The sequence below is a fragment of the Rousettus aegyptiacus genome, unplaced genomic scaffold, assembly GCF_014176215.1.
Source record: "Rousettus aegyptiacus isolate mRouAeg1 unplaced genomic scaffold, mRouAeg1.p scaffold_m13_p_5, whole genome shotgun sequence".
NCBI lineage: Eukaryota > Metazoa > Chordata > Mammalia > Chiroptera > Pteropodidae > Rousettus > Rousettus aegyptiacus.
The window spans coordinates 119,915,528-119,930,082 of NW_023416308.1; the positions used below are offsets into that span (position 1 = coordinate 119,915,528).

Sequence of the window (14,555 nt, forward strand, 5' to 3'; positions counted from 1 at the left end):
TGGAAAATAAAAATTTCCCGAGCCGCACGCAGCAGGAGGCGGCCCCTGCCAAACCCTGGCGCTCTCTGCAGAGGCCGTGGTTCTCCAGAAAGGATGAAGCACCTGCCCCTCCCCTGAGGCTGGTGGGATGTGGGTGGGGTGCCTCCTCCTGAGCAGACCCGGGACAAGTCAAGGAGACGTCCAGAAACTCCAAGTCCACGTCTGTGGAATGGGAGCCTGCCGGCCCGGCAGCCATCGCCCGGGTCAAACAAGAGGAGGGACGGCCAGTCGGCTAGGCTAGTCGTGTTGACGGAGCTCTTGCTCCCAGCAGTGACCTTGTCACTTCCCTCCTCAGAGGTCACTGCCCCTCCCCCACAGGTCCCTTCGACTGAGGTACGGAAAGGCGGAGCAGGGGAGGCAGAAGGTGAGTGGACAAGGCCCAGGCCACAGAAATCCAAGGTTTCCGGCCTCCATCTGTAAGTTTGGGCAAAGGAGTGGTCAGTGTCATGGTTACAAGAATGGGCAGGGCCACCAGAGACCCCGCTGAGCCCAGCCGCCCTGGATCCTGCAGCCGGGGCCTGCAGCGGGGCTGAGTGTGAGCAGGAGGCGCCTGCATGGGAGGGGACCGTGGGGCAGGGGCTGCGAGCTGGTCCTGCTGGTGGCGCCTCTGGGCTGGAGGGGACAGCCGCAGGCTCCAGAGAAGCGCACGCGTGGGGGGCCAGTTGCGACTCCAGCTGGGACCTGGGCGTCCACAGCCCCAGGGAGCAGGCGTGCCCCGCAGTGTCCCAGCCTCGCATAGCGCAGTTGCGCCGGTGACACCTGCCCTTGGCCCCGCCCCACACCACCCAAACCTCGGCCAGCTCTGGCGCTGCAGGGTCCCCTCCGGGAAGAGCCCCGGCTGGGGGCTGGGTCCGCGGCGTCGCCGGGCGGTCAGCGCAGCGTCACCGCCCACCTGGGGCAGCCGCAGAGCGGAGCAGACACCGGAGCCTGCAGGTGCAGCCGGCAGGAGCGCGCCGCCCGCCCCGCGCCCTCACGGCCCGCTGCGCGGTGAGTGCCACGGCCGCGGGGTCGCTCCGCTGGCGGGGGGAGGGCCGCGCTGCAGGACGCGGGACGCCGGGAGCCGCGGGGGGCGGGGGGTGCAGCCGCGCACGGGTTTTCTGCCGACTTCCTCCGAGTCCCCTGGGCGCCGGCACACGCGCGAGACGCCGCCCGCTGGGCCCGCTGCGCTCCCAGCAACGCCGCGGGGCGCAGCGGGCGGCAGGTCCCAGGACAGCGCTGGCGGCGCCCCGGGGGCCGAGCTCGCTGCGCCCTCAGCTCCGCGCCGGGTCCCCCACCAGGGCGGTCGGGCCGGCGCCACCTTGAGGGCACCCGCCGTGCCCGCCTGGGGCAGGGAGGCCTGGCGGAGGGAGCTCGCGGGCACGGGGCAGCCCCTGCCCCGCCGAAGCCCCTCCTCGCCCACGGCCGCGCCTGGGCGTCCGCATTCTCCCGCCCACAACCATTTCTTTAAAAAATAATATAAAGTAAAATAACTACTTGAGAAGAGGTATTGGTAAATTTCCGGCCTCACAGCACTGGCGGGATGAAGGGCAGAGTGAGAGACGCCCTGGGCGGTGATGAGAGCTTGGCCGGGCCTTGGGGTGCAGACGCGGGGTCCTGGGGGCAGAAGGCGGGTTCCGCTTCCCAGCCCTGGAAGCCGACACAGGGCCAGGACTAGATGCCCCGAGGGGAGGCCGCAAGCAGATCTCTGGGGAGCTGACCTTGGTCTGGGGTCCAGGGGTCCTGGTATTGTGGGGGGCGGGCATCAGCTTCGGATCGAAGGCTGGAGAAAGGAGGGCGGCGCCCTAACCCAGCTCTGGGGTCCCCACGGGGCACAGGTCAGGGCAGGTCAGCGGGACCCAGCCCCAGCCCGCAGCCCCTACCCGCCCCCAGGCCACTGGTCTGTGTCGGGGAGCTGTGGGCCTCAGGCAGGCGTGGGGAGGGGTGGGTGCGGGAACTCAGAACTCCGGTGAGCTCCTCACTTTTCAGAGACAGACCGCCTCTTCCCGGGATGCGCGCCCCCCACAGCTGGGGCAGCTGTGCTCACCAGGGGCCTGGGGGGTCAGGGCCGCTGGCCTCTCCCCTGCGGTGTTAATGCGGTGAGCTGCTTGAGAACGCGGGCGAGGGCGGGGCTCGCGGGGCCTCGCGGCCAGGCCAGCCCGGGACCCGCAGCGTGGTGCGGCTGGGCTGGAGCTCCGAGGTGTCTGTCCACAAGCAGTTGGATGGCCCGGCGACCAGAGGCGCCCGTGCCGGAGGTGGGGGTGGGGAGGCGCGTCCTGCCCTCCCCGCCCCCCGCCCTCCCCGCCCCCCCCACTCGCTAAGCGCTGGCCCCCCCCAGGGGCGTGTCCTGGGCACACGCCGCCCCCTCACTCTGCCTCTGCCTCGCTCTCCTGTCTGCGGAATGGCATGGTGGCTGGCGGCCGTGCCTGCCTCGGTCTGCTGGGAGTTAGCCCAGCACCCGGGTGGCGTGGCCGGCCTGCGGGGACAAGGCGCGGTAGGCGCGCTGGCTGTTGTCACCGGGCACTTAATGGAACGCTCATTGGTTTTGATGTTGCATTTTCTTCTCATTGTTGAGAGCCACAGATTTAAGGCATGAATATGTCGGTAGCTTCTAAAGGCTCGTGGGTGCAAGGTGCAGTGCCCACAGGCCAGCAGGAAAATGTCCCCGGGCTTGGGGACATGTGGCCCTGCAGAACACAGTCCAGTACTCTGCAAACAGCTGTGCAGATGGCCCCGGGGCTCCTGCGTCTGTCTGGGCTCTGCCCCCAGGTGGCTGTCCCCACGGGGTGCCCCCAAGCCTGCAGGGGCCAGCCCTGGGTCTGAGCCTCTCAGCGGCAGGTAGGACCCCAGCCCCAAGGACAGCAGGCAGGCACCCAGCCCTTCCCATAGAAGCTCCCAGGCCCCATGGCATGGGGACACCAGCTCCGCCCTGCGCCCTGCACCCTGCGCCCCTGCAGGAGCCCCGGGCGGGGCTGGCACCCTTCCAGGAAATGCCCTCTGCTTGTCCCAGAGGCTGGACCCCATCCGCCGCCCCTCAGGGACCCGGCTCCAGTTCCTCCACCTGCCTCTGGCCAGCTCCTCGCCTTGGCCGGGGAGAGAGAACTGCTGACCGGGCCAAGGGAAACGCCAGACGTGGGACACGCAGGCCGTCCTCCGGCAGCCGGGGAAGGGACGGCCGTCAGGTCCCTCCCGCTGCTCCCAGTGCCCCCACCCCACGTGCACCTGTGCCCGGAGGGGCTCCCCAGAGCCAGGGCTGAGCCTCTGCTCGGAGGTCTACTTTCTCCTAAAGGAGACTCTGGGCGTGGATGGGGATCGGGGAGCCAGGGGCAGCCATGGCCGCATGCTAGGTACTTAGGGGTGCAGCTAGGCTGGTGTGCGCAGTGGGGAGCAGGGTTACAGGGTGGGGAATGAGGGGGGGATCGCCCCCCGGCCGGGCTCCCGCGCCCCTTCCCACCAAGCTCCCTCAGCCCCTGGGTCCTGCGTGGTCCCTGGGCCTGGACGACCTGCGTGTGACGTTCCTGGTCCCTTCCCTCAGTCCCGGGAGTGTCCTCCCCCTCCCCTGGCCCTTGCTACCTCCTACCTCCCGGACCCCCAAACACACTGGCACTAGTCTGTGCCCTCCACCTCACAGCCCCTTGGGCGAGGCTGGGCAGGGCCAAGGATGCCGGCCAGAGAAGCCTGCTCGGCGCCCAGCGCCAGGGCGACCCGGGATGTGTCACCTTCTGGGCCTTCGTTCTCAGCTGGCGAATGGCACGTCTCAGCTGCATCAGGAGCCAGCATTTTCTGGATGGCAGTCCTCAGCTGGCCCGTAATTTGTCCTTGTCACATGCACGTCAGCCGTCTAGACCGCGGCCCCAGGGGCCGGCGCCCCAGCTGGCACCCCGCCCCCCGCCCTCTGCCGGCTTCCTCTCCAGGCCTGAGCGAGGCGAGGAGCCCCCTCCTCGCTAGCTCGCCGTCTTAGGTTGGTGCTGCCCTCCAGCCAGGCTTGCCCCAAGCTCCGAGGACAGGCCACGCCAGGCCCCACGAGGGACCTAACCCCCTTGTCTGGCCAGCGGCTCGTCTGTCTGTCTAGCTACAAATACTTTCACCAAACATTCCAGGCACCGCCCTGTGTCAAACCCCGGCTGGGCCAGAGGACACGAGGGTTGAAGCCTCTGGACACAGGTGGCCACAGCCCTTGCCATGGCCCCCGGGGACAAAGACTCAAAGCCGATCGGCCGCCAACAGCAGGAGTGAGAGCAGGCTGCGTGGCCCCGGCCCAGGGTCCTGGCAGACATGGTGACTGAGTGCCAGACGCCGCTGCGAGGGCCGAGGCGGCCCTCCACTGCCTCCCCTGCCTCACCTGCCTCCCCTGCCTCCCCTGCCTCCCCTGCCTCCTGCGTCCTGCGTGCAGCTGCCTCGGGCCGCCTGCTCCTACCCGCTTAGCCCCTCAACAGCCCAGTTTTCACCTGGGGAAACTGAGGCATGGGACGGTTGTGCCATTGGCTCGTTCAGAGAGGCAGATTGTCACACACTTTAGCCGTGCAGAACAACCCCCGGCTGTTACGTCCTGTGGGCTGGCAGACCAGGCAGGCCCAGCGGGGCCTCGGCTCAGGCCTCAGACAGAAGTCGGGGTGGCGGCCATGCTGCATGCCCCCTGCACACTCTAGGGGGCTCGACTCCAAGTTCATTCAGGTAGTGGGCGGGACCGAGGTCCCTGTGTCCTGCCGACCGTCGGCAGGGGTCCGCCCCGAGTCCCCCACCTGTCTTCGCGCCGGCCATGGAGAGCCTCTCTCCTGCAAATGCTGGCACCCTCGAGTCTCCGGCCGCCATACTCATTAGGGCTACGGTCAGACGCACCACTAATGCCCCTTCGGGTGACCCAAAGTCAACCAGCCGGGGCCTCAGTTACATCTTTAAAGATCCCCAAGGCCACATCACATGATGTCCTCCTGAGACCATGTCACGTGACATCCTCCCAGAGCGATGTCTCTCACATTCACTGGCTCAACCGATGCTCAGGGGACAATGCCACACAGGGTGTCACCGGTCACCTTGGAATTCTGCCCACGCCACAGGGTCAGTAACAGCTAGAAAGCAGCAGAGCTGCAGCCACCAACCCGGGAGTCTGGCTCTGGCCAACTGGCCCGTCAGGGAGGGAGCGTAGGTCCCAGGAAAGCCGCGGCCACCTGCGTGCGGGGACCCCGGAGGCCAGCATGGGGCGAGGCCCTGCCGAGCAGGGCTGGAGGCCGGGCTGTGGGGGGACGTCCTCGTCAGCTCAGCATGTGGCTGTCCAGGTGAGGCTCCGCCCGGAGACCCTAGAGCTGAGTGGGAAAGACCCCCCTTCCTGGGCCTGGATCCCAGTGGTCCATGGCTCGGCCTCAAGGAAGACACAGGTCCTGCTGCCACCGGAGTGTGGGGGCCGGCAGGGAGGGGCCGTGGAGGGACCTCGCGGGGTTGGCCCGTCTACAGACGCACTGACTTTCCGTCTGCATGTTTTGTCTGCCCCCCACGAAAGACAGCCCGGACAGTGGGACTCTCTCTGCTTCGCTTGCCACAGGGCCTGGCTAGGGGCGGCCTCATCATAACACTCCTGGGACAGCCACCTGCCGGCCCACCTGCCAAGCAATCGGGGCTCCGGGGGGCCCTCCAAGACAGAGGAAAGCCAGCAGACAGCAGCCCCACCCTGGGGCTGAGCTCCCACGGCCCCCACACCCTGGGACAGTGGGAGACACAGCCACAGACCTCAGAGCCTGCTGCCCGGGCCCCGTCGCTGGCACCCGCAGCCGCTGCAGCCACAGGCCTTGTCTTCCCCGTCCTTGTCAGGTGTGTGAAGGAGAAAGCTGGGGCACACGGGCCTCCTGGCACAGATGGGGCCTGTCAGCTGCCTGAAATACGCTCGCCCCACGCGGCCGGCACAGCCTGTCCCCTCCCGTCTCCTGCCTGTCCCCCTGGTTCTCCGCCAGGTGCAGGGGGCTCCTCCGAGGCCCCCTCCCCTCACTGAGCATGTGGGCGAGAGCCGCCCCCAGCGCATAGGCGAGGAGGCCCTCGGCGCCAGGCCTGAGGGAGGGGCTCCTCACACGTGCTGCCCCCGAGCACGTGGGTGAACAGCCTTTGTGTTCCACGCCAGGAGATGTCCGGAAGCCGCCCAGGCGCCACCCCGCCAGGCAGGTCCCACCCTGGCCATTCCTGCCCCAGGGAATGGGACGAATTTGTCCCTGCTTCCTCGGTTCTCCCCAGAAGTTTCCTTTCTGACCAGCAGGGGTCACTGTGGGGTAAGGGTTTGCAGGAAGGGCCACCGGAGGCTTTTGCCCCATCACCAGCACAGGGACCCAGCTGGGCGGGAGCAGCCGTGGGCACAGAGCTAAGGCCTGAGCTGTGCCTGGCAGGGCGGCTAGAGTCAGAGGCCAGTGCGGCCGCCCCTGGACAGGGAGTACCCGGCAGGGCTGCCAAGACGGGTCCCCCCTGGTTCTGCTCAAAGCATTGCCCACACCCCTGTCTCTGGAGGGCCCTGGCCCTGGGCCGGCCTATAGAGCAGGGGGAAGACCGGGGGTGGGGGGGCAGCTGCAGATCAGCTGGGGTCCTCACAGACATGGACGCCACCTAAGCCTTGCGAAGAGGCTGGCTCTGCCCCCAGAGGCCGGGCCTACGGTGGAGGTGTCCCGTGGGAGGGTCCACTTTCGGTCACCGCCTCACTAGCCAGGAAAGCGGTCATCTAGCTTTGGGTGAGGGTAACAGATCCTTCATCCTCCTATTGGTCAGGAAGCAGCTGGGCGAGATTTCCTAAAGATGACCTCGGCCAGGAAGAGCCGGAAAGAGCAAGCAGGCCAGTGGGAAGGGCGGCGCGGGCGGCGGGCTGAGGGTGCCCCCTTCCAGCGGCCACTCCCCTCGTCCTCTCAGCAGTGTTCTGGGCAGTGTGCCCCTGGACATTCCAGGGCAGTGACTTTCTGGGGTGACAGACCCTCGCCAGGTCCCCCTGACCCCTCCCTTAAATCTGCCCCCCTTGACACTGGTGCCGAAATCCCCCGGGGGCTGGGGGGGGGGGCTGCCACTCGCAGTGCTTTGCACCAAGTGACCTCTCATGACATAGAGAGGCGTTGGTGCACGTATCGGGGAGGGCGGCACCCACCGGCCTCGCTTCGGTGAGCGGACGGTGGCCGATGCCGGCCATTTCTGTCTTCTCCTTCCATCCCGCGACCCTTCGGAGGCGGGGAGACCTGCTTACCCAGAACCTGAGCATCCAGGGCTCAGTCCCCCGGGTCGCCGAGCTCTAGTCAGCAAACCCTCAACTCAAGCTGAGTCCCCTGGGGCTGCCTGTCTCGTTTGGGGGTCGGGGGTTGCCCCAAGATGCTCGACTCTCATCACCTGGGGCGCTGGTAAAACTCCCGAGCCTGGAGCCCCCCCCCCTACCACCAATGGTACCGGCATCCTGGGGGGTACCTTGCACCTCAGGGTCTGGGTCCCACTTGCGGAAGGGGCGGGGCCGTAAGGGGAGGGCGGGGCTTTATGCCAGGAGGTGGGGCAGCCAGAGCCCAGGCAGCCAATGGCCTGACTTGAAAAACCGTCTGGCAATAAGGATGGGGCAGAAACAGCGCGAGACAGTCCGGTAGGGGGAGTGGTCAGGTCCAGCCACAAGCCGGCCACGACCCCACCACACCGTCTGCCGCCACCGGCCGCGTCCCCAGCTGCAGGGCTGAACTGGGTCCCGGTGAGGAGATGAGACCAGGAGGGAGGCAGGTGCTGGCAGGCTGCGGCCAAAACACACCGAGTCCCCCAGGTCCCCGTGCAGGTGGGCGCTTGTGCCAGCCCACCCACGGAGACCAGATCCATGTTTACACAACAGGTGTGGAGGACTGAGCAGAAGGAGGCAGCAGCCCCGAGAGCCAAGGACAGGGACCCTCTCCGACTCACGGCGCTTCCCAGTGTCTGCCCAGAGGGAGGGGCCACCTGCTCTTGGCTCCGAGGGGGCCCGGGGTAGGCGACCAAGCGGGGATCTAGGAGGGCTTCTAGGAGGCGGTGAGGCCAGGCCCCCAGCTGGAGTGGAAGCCGTTCGGGCTGGGAAAGGCGTGTCCCTGTGGAGGTCGCCGCCGGGCGCCAGATTGAAGGATGTGCTTTCGCTGTTTGCTTGTTCCCTGAATATTCTTAGCCCCGTTCACTCCCCTGGGCTCCATTCTAGAAGCTGCCGGTTCCCAAACAGCAATCCCCACTCACCTTCCTCTCTCAGAGCCACCCCTCCATGTGGCCCTTCCTTCCAGAACCTTCTCTCTCTGGCTTGGCTACTCTCTGGAGCCATGGTTCTTAGGTTGAAGACCCGTAAAAACCACGTGGAATCACCCCGCCCCCCCCCTCCGGCGATCGCTGGGACCCCACAGGCGGGACCTTGGAGTCTGCATTTGGTGGCTCTCGTTCTAGGCTGGTGGCCCCCGATCCCTATAACGAGCCCGTCCTCAGAGTGCGTCTGGTGACTGACCAGCAGCGGCCCTTCTGGTGAAGCCAGTGGGGTCCCGGGGACGAGCCAGCAGCAAGCAGGAGGCATCTGCTGCCTCCGCCTGTGGTGGGGAGCGGGGTGCAGCGGGGAGAGGCTCCAGGCGGCTGGGGCGCGGATCCCGCTGGCCATGCGGCCAGTGCCGGGAGCCGAGTTCACTTCCACGCTGTGCAGCTCTGCTCATCTACTGAGTCAGCATTTACCTGCGTTTCGAAGCAGCTCGCCCCACCCCCACCGAGATGAGCCGTCCCGCCTGGGCCAGGAGCACTTGGAGGGTGACATGACAATCACTGGCCCTGTGAACGTGACCCCACGTGGGCGTAAGGTCCCAGCAGAGGGAGCGAGTGAGGGGAGTCCAGATGACAGCTTTCCGTTTGGTCTTGGTGGACCCTACATCCGATGACTGTCTTTCTAACAGAAAGGAGAGGGCAGTCTGAGACAGACTCACACAGGGCGATGGCCACGGGACGACGGGAGGGACGTGTCCACTAGCCAAGAACGCACCACCCCCCTGTGACGGGCGGGGGAGCCGAGGCCCCTTGAATCATGCTGCCGCTCCTGAACTAGGCCAGAAGCAGGAAGGGGGGCGGTCTGGAAAACTCCAGTGCCGGCCATGCCGCTGGACACCTGACACATAGTGCGGGGCCTGGCAGGTGGCACATTCCTGGCTTCCCAGAAGGCCATCTGGTGACCCACCCCAGCGGGTGTGTCAAGCCTCATCCAGACTCCACCCTCCCAGCCCGGGCCTCTGTTATCATCTGGGTCTTTCCTGTCCCCCCACTATGCTGGGCCAGGTGCCCCTTTGATCTCTGCCCTCAGCAGTGTCGTTATAAAGCTGAGCTGGCCCCAAACAGCCCCCATCACGCATCACTGGTGACTGCAAACTTCCCCTCCGTTAGCCCCTGAGACGGTGGCCCAGGAGACAGAGCTGTTTTCCCCTCGGCCCGCTGTGGATTGGCCCCAGACCCAGCACGTGACGAGGCTCCTGGCAGCTGCACCCCAGCTTTGCCTGCGGCCTCGAAGAGCAGTCCTAGCCGTCTCTGTCGGCCCCAGCTGGGCAGACCCTCTCCTGAAGGCGCAGGGGCCGCTCCCCTAGACCTCCTGCAGCCGCCATGGCCCCGAGCATCTCGTCCAGGCACTTCCACATCCAAAGGCCGGGCAAGGTGGCCGCGGGTGGGACCAGGCTGGTCCTGGGGGTGCACGCGGCGCAGGCAACGCACGTCCTCAACCCCTCTTGTGCCTGGGTGGGACCCAGCACCCGGCCCAGGGGGCGGGTGGAATGCCAGCGCCGGGGCGAAGGGCCGTTTGGGGACAGAGCTGAGGGGGGGGGGCTCCTGCAACTGCCCCCCTTGAACCAGCACTTGGTCCAACCCCAGGGTCGGAGGGGTCCCGGGAAGACAGGTATCCCAGGTTGTGTCCAGGCCCTGAGCGCTGGTCTGGCTGCAGCCCCTGACCCCAGCTGCCCTCCAGGCGCTCTCGGCCCCGCGGGGCCATGGAGACATGGGAAGCACCTGCCGGCCTGCAGTGCGGGCAGGAAGGGCCTGGCTCTGCTGAGGGTCAGTGAGGTTTTGTTCAGAAAAGGGCCTGCCCTGACCCTCGCCCTGGTCCTCGCCCTCCTTCCTCCTCTGGGAGCGGGCTGGACCAGCCGCCTGGGTCTGGGCCGGAGCAAGGCCCAGTGGATCTGAGGGTCTGAACACCAGTCCTGAGCTCCTCAGGCTCCGGGGGCCAAGCTGAGAAAGTCTCAGGCCACCGCGGGGCCCACCTCAGCTCCTGTCCGGGGCCGTTCAGTCAAGTCAAAGTGTCTTTTCTATCCATGAGCACTTCTGGGGTCTAACAAGCTCCTGACTAGGGACACACAGGAGGGAGCCCGCCCAGGGGCTTCGGCGGGAGTGTCCTGAGGGCAAGGGGCTGCGGGAAGTGTGGGGCGTGACACACGCAGGTCATAGGTCGAGGACCGAGGGCCGCTTTCCGGCATCTCTAGTCTTCTGGTGGCTTCTGTGACTGGGGGAGAAACGGTGAGGGTTTCTTGGGCTCCAAAAGTGGGGGGCACCCCACACTCTGGTAAGGCTGGGCTGACAGCAGGCACACATCTGCGACCATGGCACCCTCCTGCACCCCTAAAAGCAAGAACCCCTACCGGCTGACCCCAGAGGCCACAGCTCACGTCGCCCAGCCTCCTGCCCATTCTCAGGTGAGTGACCCCAGCCGGCCGACCTGTGGCTGCCTCCGCAGGCCCTTCTCAGCGTGCTGAGCCCCAGAGCGGGCCGCGCGGGTGCCGGCAGGGACCCGGGTCCCCGGCGCGCCGGCTCCTGCGCGCGCAGATCCCGCCCGGGTTTTGCGGCGGCCGCCGTGCCGGGCTCCCTCCTCTCGCCTCCCGCCTCTCTCCTCCTCCTCGCGCCCGCCCGCTCCCTCCCTCCTCCCTCCGCTACGCGCTGGGCTCGGTCTCCTGGCATTTCCTGCAGCCCGGCCCGGCCGCGCCGCCCGCGGACCCCCGAGCGCCCGGCCCAGCGCCCCGAGCTCGCCGCACGGTAGGAGCGCGGCGGGCGGGCACGGACCGGCAAGGGGGCCGGGAAGGACCCGCGAGCGACCCGGGAGGGGCCCGGGGCGGGGTCCGCAGAGGCCGAGGCAGAAAGGGCCCGGAGCGTCCAGCGGCTCACTGGGTCTGGCTCGGGGATAGGGGGAGCCCCGCGCGCAGCTCCCGGTCCCCGGGGACTGGGGCGCAGCCCCGCGGACCCCGACAGTGGCCGGCGTTGCGGAGCCCCGCCCCGGCTCGTCGCGCCGGGAGCCCCGGGGTGCCGTGGGGACCGTCCCAGGCGCCGGCGGGTGGGGCCGGGGTGTGGGAGCGGCGCGCGCAGCCGGGCTCCCCACTTGGTGCAGCTCGAAGGAGCGGGGACCAGGAGGGAGGTGGCTGGGACGTCGGCCTCGAATAGCCGGCCGTGGCCCGGGCTGAGCCAAGCCCACCCCGGGGGCCAGAAGGGACGGATTGGGGGGAGACGGGGGGTGCTGCGTCTGGACCAGGGCTGGGATCCGTGTCTGGCTTCTCAGCTCCGGGCGGGTTCCGAGGGCAGCGCTGTCTGGGTCCACAGAGTGAAGGGCTCCCTCCGCCCCGCACAGGGGAGGGGAGGATCCCTCCCCTCACTCGGTAGCCACAGCCCCCATCTCGAGGCCACTGACCCCTTAAAGATTTGGAGCTTGGGGAACTGGGACGTGAGCGGACAGCAGGGCCCTGGGCACTTGAGGATTCCTGGAGGTTGGGGGAGAGGGGGACCCGACACTCACCAGCTGGGGTTCCCCAGGCCGTTCCCCCCAACCCCACCCCCAGCTGGCTGTCTGCTGTCAGCAGAGGCTGCATCAGGATTCTGGGGGTGCGGGCAGGTCCTTCCAGGAATAAGGCGGGCCCCTCTGCCCCGCACCCATCCTGGGACTGGGCGGGGCCTGGTGGGGGCGGGGCAGCCTGTTGGATTTCTGCTCTTTTGCCATCTGTGGGCTTTACTCACTTGCTACTCTGTCTACACAAGGAATAATTTACATGTGTGTCTGTCTGCCCGCCTAAACCACTTCAAGGTGCCTTTCACAGGCAGACCTCTGTGACCATGCCCCCGGGCACAGCCACCAGGCCAGCGGCAGGCGCAGGGGGTCGCAGCAGGGGATGTGAGCACTTGGGGTTGGGCGTATACACCCTTGGATCTGTGTACACCTGGTGGATCCAGGTCCTGGACCCCAGCACCCTTGCCCTCAGCAATGACAGGCTGAGTGCTCTGTCGCTGCCTCTGTACCCCACTTCCTTGGTGGTGCGGGGCCTGGAGGGGCCTTGAACTTGACGAGCTTTGCCAACGGCAGGCAGTCGGGGGCGTCTGCCCTCCCCATCCAGCCTGGTCCAGCCTCCAGCTGCGGATCCGCAGAGCTCATTGTCTGGCTGCGCGTGTGCGGGGCAGGGCCAGGGTGCCCGGAAGGCAGGCGCCGAGTGTGTCTGTCTGGTCTGCCTTGCCAGGCTGTGTGTAGAAAAGGTGACAGAGCAGATGGGCCAGGCGAGGGCCTCGTCTTGGGGACACTGCTGTGCTGACATCGAACCCTGTGCCTCCTGGATGCCAAGGGGAGGCCCCTCCTTCCTGGGCTCGGGTCCCGCTGGCCCAGTTGGTCTCCGAACCCCAGTGCAGCGCGGTCCTGCCCCCTTAGGGTGGTACTCTGCAGAAGGAGTCCCCATCCATCTCTCTCCCGAAGTCGCCCTTCCTGGAAGCTCCCTGCGCAGTGACAGTGACCTGACATGCCACGTGTGGGGGAGGGAAGGAAGGCTCCGTGTCGGGACAGCGGTTTGGTGACCGTGTCGTGTGTCCGTGGCAGCTGTTCCGGGGCTGATGATTTCTGCTGATTCCGTGGCTAAGCCAGGGCTGGTGTGCGTACGCACATGCACACGCAGGGTACAGGTGGAGGGGAGAGAAGCTTGCCCCACCCCCACGCAGGGTACAGGTGGAGGGGAGAGAAGCTTGCCCCACCCCCATTCTCATTCCCGTTCAAGGGGCAGGTGTCAGGCCACACCCGAGGAAGTGCAGACTCAGCTCTCAGGGTTATAGGGTGAGGCCCTGGCCCGGGTTGGGGGCTATAGAGACCTGAGGGGGTCCCGGTGCGTGCCAAAAGAACCCCGGTCATTTCCACAGGTTCTGCAGTCGGCAGGTGGAGCTGCCTGGATGCCTCCAGGGACGATGAGCGCACCCAGTGGGCATCGTCGTGTGTAGGGAGCCAGGCGTCAGGGGGTGCAGGACAGGCTGGATGCGCTTCCCCAAGGCCACCAGGTGTGTTGCCCTGGGAGGTTCTGGCGGCTCGCGCCAGTCACAGGGAACAGGGCATGCTCCGTGCCCTGGCCTGCAGGACCTGTGGGTCAGGAAACATAACTTACAGGGCAGGGTGACCTCCGAGGGTTCGCAGCGGCCTGGGCCGCTGGTGTTTCTCATCGCGCGGGGTGCTCCCCGGGAGGCGTGCGAGCGGTCACGTCCCTTCTCCAGGGACTCGTGAGGTGGCCTCTCCTGCACGAGGGGCTCAGACTTTGGATCATGCCATTCTCATAGCATCACCATTGTTCCCGGCCAGGGTCCCTGGGAGCGTGCGCAGGGCGTGAAGTCCGGCGCGTGCTGGCGTCTCTGCCGGGGGAGTGGGCCCCAGCTGTGTGCTCAGGACCTGCCCCGTGGAGAGCCAAGGCTGGGGCCGAGGCGAAGGCGGGGGCAAGAATGACTCCCTCTGGCTCAGGGCTCTTTGTCCGGCCAAGTGGCTGGAGACTCAGCCATCCCAGGTAGGGATGCTGCAGGACCGAGATGTGAGGGGCACCCTGGAGGTGCTTCAGGGACCCCCAAGGAGGGAACAAGGAGGGGGTGCCCGATGACCCCTGAGAAGGGCCTGGGAACCATCCAGCCAGGCCCTTGGAGGGGTGCAGGGCCATCAGACAACCCCAAGGTTATTGGGGTCCTGGGGCCAGTGAGAGACGGTCCCCATGGCTCAGGGTGCACGCCTGGCTGGCCAGCCCTGAGGGATCTGGGGTACCCCCAGGGCCTCTTGCAAACCTCAGAGCCAGTGCTGGGCTTTACATCCTCTCTTCTCTAGCTCCAGCTCCGTCCTGGGGGGCCGTGCTAGCCATGCGACAGACTCTCTGTGACCGCGCTAGCCATGCGACAGGCTCTCTGTGCCGGGCCCTCCTAGTCCTTCTCCAGCCGGCGGCTAGCGCGACCTTTAAAAGTATAACCCACATCACATTGCTCGCCCACGTAGAGTCCTCCGTGGCTCCCGCTGGTCTCGGAAGGATTCCAGAGTCCTTCCCGCGCCCCACAAGGCCTGGGTGCCTGCCCGGTCCTCACCTCCTCGCCCGCGCTAATGAGCATCCAGCCCCAGGCCTGCTTTTTCTTAATTTTTTTTTAACCCCAGGGCCTTTGCACTCATGTACCCTCTGCCCAGGGGGCTAACTCAGACCTCAACTCACACGTCACTTCTCAGAGAGACTGTGCCCCATGAAAGTGCCCATTCTGAGAGAGCTGTGTGTTGTTTACTCAGCAGCCCTGATCTGTCTGTGAAATCATCTCCATCTGTCACT

General features: G+C 66.9%; 1 protein-coding gene across 6 annotated transcripts in view; it reads left to right on the forward strand.

The window, feature by feature from the left end:
• Positions 1-10,117: 10,117 nt before the first annotated feature.
• The window catches only part of OSBPL5 (oxysterol binding protein like 5), a 46,329-nt gene continuing 41,891 nt past the window's right edge, over positions 10,118-14,555 (forward strand). For 5 of the 6 annotated variants that reach the window (XM_036221011.1, XM_036221012.1, XM_016131187.2 and 2 more), the window contains exon 1: positions 10,916-11,007. The gene's annotated coding sequence lies outside the window, so the exon portion shown is untranslated. Of the gene's footprint in view, positions 10,671-10,915; positions 11,008-14,555 lie in introns of those variants that run through there. The other variant, XM_036221008.1, reaches the window with a different exon arrangement.